Source organism: Anas platyrhynchos, chromosome 1, assembly GCF_047663525.1.
Source record: "Anas platyrhynchos isolate ZD024472 breed Pekin duck chromosome 1, IASCAAS_PekinDuck_T2T, whole genome shotgun sequence".
Classification (NCBI taxonomy): domain Eukaryota; kingdom Metazoa; phylum Chordata; class Aves; order Anseriformes; family Anatidae; genus Anas; species Anas platyrhynchos.
Genome location: NC_092587.1, coordinates 19045117 through 19051452, shown reverse-complemented (window position 1 = coordinate 19051452; position 6336 = coordinate 19045117).

Here is a 6336-nt window from a genome sequence, read left to right as displayed (position 1 = left end):
TCCCTTGCTGAACGAGGTGGGTGTCCCCCCCCCCCCCCCCCCCCCGGGACTCCTTGACCCTGGAGGGAGGAGAAGGAGTCTGGGAAGTGGAGATGTCTTCCCTTGTTGACTAGGGAGTGGTTTGGGAGCGTCTGAGTGGGCTCAATGCACACAAATCCATGGGTCCTGATGGGATGCATCCACGTGTGCTAAGGGAGTTGGCAGAGGTGATGGCTGAACCACTCTCTATCATCTTTGCAAGGTCCTGGAGAACAGGAGAGGTGCCTGAAGATTGGAGGATAGCCAGTGTCACTCCGGTCTTCAAGAAGGGCAAGAAGGAGGATCCAGGAAACTACAGGCCAGTCAGTCTCACCTCTGTCCCTGGAAAGGTGTTGGAACAGCTTGTTCTGGATGCCATCTCCAAGCAATTGGAAGAGAAGAAGGTTATGAGGAGTAGTCAGCATGGATTCACCAAGGGCAAGTCGTGCTTCACCAACCTCGTTGCCTTCTATGATGGCATCACCAGCTGGGTAGATGAGGGGAGAGCGGTGGATGTCATCTATCTTGACTTTAGCAAGGCTTTTGATACTGTCTCCCATGACATCCTCCTAGCAAAGCTGAGAAAGTGTGGGATAGAGGAGTGGACAGTAAGGTGGATTGAGAACTGGCTGACTGGATGAGCTCAGAGGGTGGTGATTGGGGGCACAGAGTCTGGCTGGAGACCTGTGACTAGCGGTGTTCCCCAGGGGTCGGTGCTGGGTCCGGTCTTGTTCAACATCTTCATCGATGACCTTGATGAGGGAATAGTGTCTGCCTTCAGCAAGTATGCTGATGACACAAAGCTGGGAGGAGTAGCTGACATGCCAGAAGGTTGTGCTGCCATTCAGCGAGACCTGAACAGGCTGGAGAGATGGGTAGGAAGAAACCACATGAGGTTTAATAAGAGCAAGTGTAGAGTCCTGCACCTGGGAAGGAACAACCACATGTATCAGTACAGGCTGGGGGACGACCTGCTGGAGAGGAGCTCTGAGGAGAAGGACCTGGGGGTCCTGGTGGACGACAGGTTGACCATGAGCTAGCAGTGTGTCCTGGTAGCCAAGAAGGCCAATGGGATCCTAGCATGCATTAAAAGGAGTGTGGCCAGCAGGTCAAGGTAGGTGATCCTCCCCCTCTACTCTGCCCTGGTCAGGCCTCACCTGGAGTACTGTGTCCAGTTCTGGGCTCCCTGGTACAAAAAAGATAGGGATTTTCTGGAAAGAGTCCAGTGGAGGGCCACAAAGGTGATACAGGGCCTGAAGCATCTTCCCTATGGAGAAAGGCTGAGAGACCTGGGTCTGTTCAGCCAGGAGAAAAGAAGACTGAGAGGGGATCACATCAATGTGTATAAATACCTGAGATGTGGGGGACAGAGTGATTTGGCTTACCTCTTTTCAGTGGTTTGTGGGGACAGGACAAGGGGTAATGACGACAAGATGGATCACAGGAAGTTACGCACCAGCATGCGAAAGAACTTCTTTACAGTGAGGGTGATGGAGCATTGGAACAGGCTGCCCAGGGAGGTTGTGCAGTCTCCTGCTATGGAGATATTTAAGGCCTGTCTGGACGCCTATCTAGGCAGCCTGCTGTAAGGAATCTGCTTTGGCAGAGGGGTTGGACCCGATGATCTTTTGAGGTCCCTTCCAGCCCCTTCAGTTCTGTGATTCTGTGATTATTTTCACATGTACTAAGTAAGAACAGAAGACAGAGAAATGCAAAGGAGTTCAGGAGATGTTGCAAACAGAAGACTGTGAACTGCAAAGGAGTGTCTAACATGTTCACATTTAACAAAAGGATAACTAACATGTTAAATGATATCCAGTTAAAATCAAATAAACTCTAATGTATTGTACATGACCAAAGATAAAAACAGTCCAGTTGAAAAGTAGTCTTTGTGATGATTATCGCTATGACTTACAACAACAAATAAGCCAGATTGGGAAAACAAATGTTCAAAAGGGTTAAACCTGTGGAGCCAGCTGTTTTGCTAAATTATCCTCATCCTCTTCTTAACAGTGTGCTGTGAAACCATGCTTCTTTTCCAGACCTCAGACCTGCTGGTTAAATGAGTTGCACAGTAGTTGATTACAGAGTGTAATCAATGTGTTGCAAAACTGAGTGAATAATTCATAATGTGTCATTTATCTGACAAATTTTGCCTCTGTTTCTGTTTGCCAGTTGTCAATGAGAAGATTATGATGTTCTCAAATGCATCCTTTATTTGAATTTATTTGCTGAATAATTTCCACAAATGATTCTTATTCTGTACCTCATCTGCAGGCAGTTTGCTGAGTTAAACACTGGAAGATGCAGTTGTTTTTATTTTTTTGGGCATATGGATCATGTGATGTTCCTCTGTTTCCTGAACAAGTAACAACTAAAGATCAAAACTCTATATTCATTTTTCTACCAATATGCACTTAAAATTTATTTGTTAAACCAGCATGCCTTACTAGTCTACAAACTCCAAGCACAAAAACTGGGAGATTGATCCATTATTTCTAAGCTCACCAAAAGTCACAAAAATAATGCCAAGATATTCAAGTTCACTTTTGTTTTTTACTTACTCTTCAGTCATTCCAGTACATTCAGATTTCAGTTGCTTCACCTTCTGCAAAATATCTATGGATAGATAACTCTCCAATGGAAGGCTATACTCAAGGGGGATCTGCTAGGAGAGAGGGATCAATACATACCCTGTAAGAACAGCCAAAATGTTGGGTCTTACAGTTAGAGACAATACTGTTTCTCCATGTCCCAGTTCTTTTATTTTTAGATGTGCAATGGCCCATTTTCTGTAGACGAAGAGCTTCTCATTCTCTTTGAATTTCTCCCAGAATGTTTTAATGACTCCAATATATTTTCAGGTTTTCTTTTAGATTTTGCCAAATGGATGGTAAAAAAAATAAAATGGTATAAAGATCTTTCTGCATCACTGAATATGTCTGACTAGTTATAGCTACTCTTCCAGGAAGCATCCAGCTCAACAGGATTATGTCTAGAGAAGCTAGCTTTGTACACAGGCATCTCTGCAATGCAAGACCAAATGGATCATTTTATATAACTTAATCGGGTTTCTTTGTTGTCTTAGAGGAATGTATGTGCAGGAAGATGAAGTTAAAGAAGGTTTGATGAAAATGTAATTGGACATTTCTGGAAATATATATTTTATATTCACCTCTCTTTAGAGTTTTATAATGAGCTGTAGTGGTGGTGTGGTTTAGTCCCAGCAGCCTGCTCAAGACCACACAGCTGCTTGCTCACTCTCATATAAATGTTTTACACACACACACACACACACACATATATATATATATACATGTATATATATATAACATAGGTATGGAATATCTCTTTGGTCACTTTAGGACAGCTGTCCTGGCTGTGTCCTCTCATTGTCTTGTGCACCCCCAACATCCTTGATGGCAGGGCAGTATGAGAAATGAAGCAAGAGTGCTTGGCTCTATGCAAACACTGCTCTTCAACAATTAAAAATATCAGTGTGTTATCATCACTATTCTGAGACTCATCATAGAATTGTGTGAGTCTCTATGAAGAACATTAACTCTGTCCCAGCCATAACCATGACAAATGGCTTAATTGAAATTGTTTGCTTTAGGAACAAAAGTCACATGCCACATTTTAAAATTATTTCTAAAGTATAGCCAAATGTGGTAAAGAAGAAGGAAGAAAAAATGACATGAACATTGTATTTCTTTTTGTTTAAGACTCCAGATGCTGATGACTCACCATAACCACTCCTGCTCTCATCAGCACCACCATCACCACAGGTTTAAAACTACCTACTCTAGACCTAGATAAGCAGAGTTGGCATAATGGGTTGGCATAACACCAGGAAAATGGGTAGAAACTAAGTGTGTGTATTTTAATTGAATTGTTTATCTTTCTTTTTATATAATTGCATCTGGGCTAAGAGTGTAACAGAAGACAGAGGCTGAAATGACTAAAATTTTTAACAAAAAAAGAACTAATTTATAAGTATCACGAGGAAAAGTTTGGTATAGTAAAGCTGAAAAGTTAAAGAGGTACTAATACATTCTTCACAGTAGTTTCCTAGAAGCAAATAATCCGCATTAAATTCCAAGGGAAAAATAATAATAATAATAATAATTAAAATTCTGCCAGAATGATGGGTGTAAAATATAAAACTGGTCACAAATATTTTAATGTCTTCTTTGTGCCTTGGTTTATATACAGATGATATAAGTGGCTGTTTCCAACATACGTAGCCTTCTGAAATTGTTTAGAGTATTGATTATTATCACATTTTTATCTTTACATGATCCTCAAAGGAAAAAATGAAAAAGAGACTGATTTCTCCAAACACATTTTTAGGTATCTTTCTAGCTCCAGGATATGGACAGTTAAGCACAGGTGTTTTGAAAAGATCTTGTTAATTGTCCAAGATAGCAGAATTTATGAACAGAATGTTTTCATCTCCCTAGGAGAATTTCCTTTAAAAAAATTCAAAATACTTTCCAGCTAAATGAGAAATAACTAGTATAACAAGATTTGACATGTCACAACTTGCTCCTTCACCCGAATCCAAAGCTGTAGATTTCACAAAGTTTGTAATGTGTTTAAGTATGCAAAAGAACTCAAAACACTCAAAAATATTTTCCTGGTTTAAAGCATGTGCTATCTTCATCTCAGCATTCAAAATATCAAAGTAATGAACCTGTAAAGTGCATCTCTTGAATAATAACTGATACTGATAATGAATTTTCTGAAAAAGTATAGCCCAAAGTATTTTTTTAAATGTAGTCATATTATTTCTCAGACAAGATTACATGGTACTTTGTAATATAAAAGTGTTTTTATGGATGTTTTAACACAGAGAAATAACATTCTTAAAATGTATGCTAGCACTGTATATTCACAGATAAAAAATATATACATTTTGTTAGTAGAAGGCATAGAGAAATTCTAGAAAAAATACTACAAAATACTACAAAAACACATATTCTATGAACATTTACTTAAGTATTTCATAAACATAACTGTGAATGACAATACTCTTAAAATACATGTATTTTTATTTTTAACAATTTTAACAACGATTACATGAAAAAGTGATTGCTAAACTATCAAATTTTCAGCAATTCAAAAAAGTGGCATACAGTCTTTGTGAATAACTGATATTTCAGTACATTCAAGACTACGAGTGGTGAAAAATCAATTAAAAACCTTCTAAATTTGACATATACCTGTTCTTCTCATGATGGAAAGAAAGAAAAAAAAAGTCATAAGTATTTTTTCCAACACTTAAAAAATATAGGAAAAGTCAAGGGAGTAAGTACTGCATTTTAATAACACTATAGGTACTATAGCTATTCCAAATGCAGTATTTCCCCTTTTTGTTCAGGTATCTTAGGGTTTACAACATTCATTAAATATGTTTGGAACCTAACACAGTGAAGTTCTGGTTTAGGTACACTTCTAATATTCTTATTTAAAAAAAATTAAAAAATTAAAAATTTCCAACTGTAGTGGAAGAAAAGGAAACAAAAATGCCTCGTTCAAACTGAAAGCATTTAGACAACTTAGAATGACAGAGCACCTAATAACCTAATATAAATAAAAATCCTCTGGATTTTACTTTCATCTGGTTTGTTTGCCTGATATAAAATTAAAATGAACATGTCCTCTTCTTAAGACACATATTCCTTCATTTTTATTTATTTTGTAGTTGTCATTGTTGTTGCTGTCAGTTTCATATTGTTAACATTAACAATAATGTTAAAACAGTAACATTAAAGGTGTTTTAAAAAAGCTTCAAATTTTTGTTTTAGAAGCTGGTTTTAGTACTTCCTTTATCCAGATAAGTCAATGTAATATAAAAGATAAAACTCTTTAATAAAGCTATTATTTTATAGTCATTAATGTTTAATTTAAGATGAATACCCATACATTACAAAGAACCAGACAATATTTCTCAATTGAAAAAGACAAGTTATATAAAAAGACCTGTGTGGCTTTCTACAGACAGTTCTTTATGGATAAGTAATTTCTTCATAACCACAGTTCTAATAGGCCATCACAGAGGAATCTGTTTAACTGTGTTACAGTCTAATCAGATGTGGCATCTGTCAAATGTGCCTGATTTAGCTCTAACAACTGCTAGACTACATATCAGGATACAGGTTGATCAGTTAACAACAAAATGAAGTCCAAATTGTATTGTATGCAGGCAGTAGACCAAAAGACATGGAAAAAATCACAAAGTCTGAAAATACAGAGGTATTTATTTAAGTATAAACTTTTTATTATTTTCACAGATAAAATTCCAGGCTACTAGCT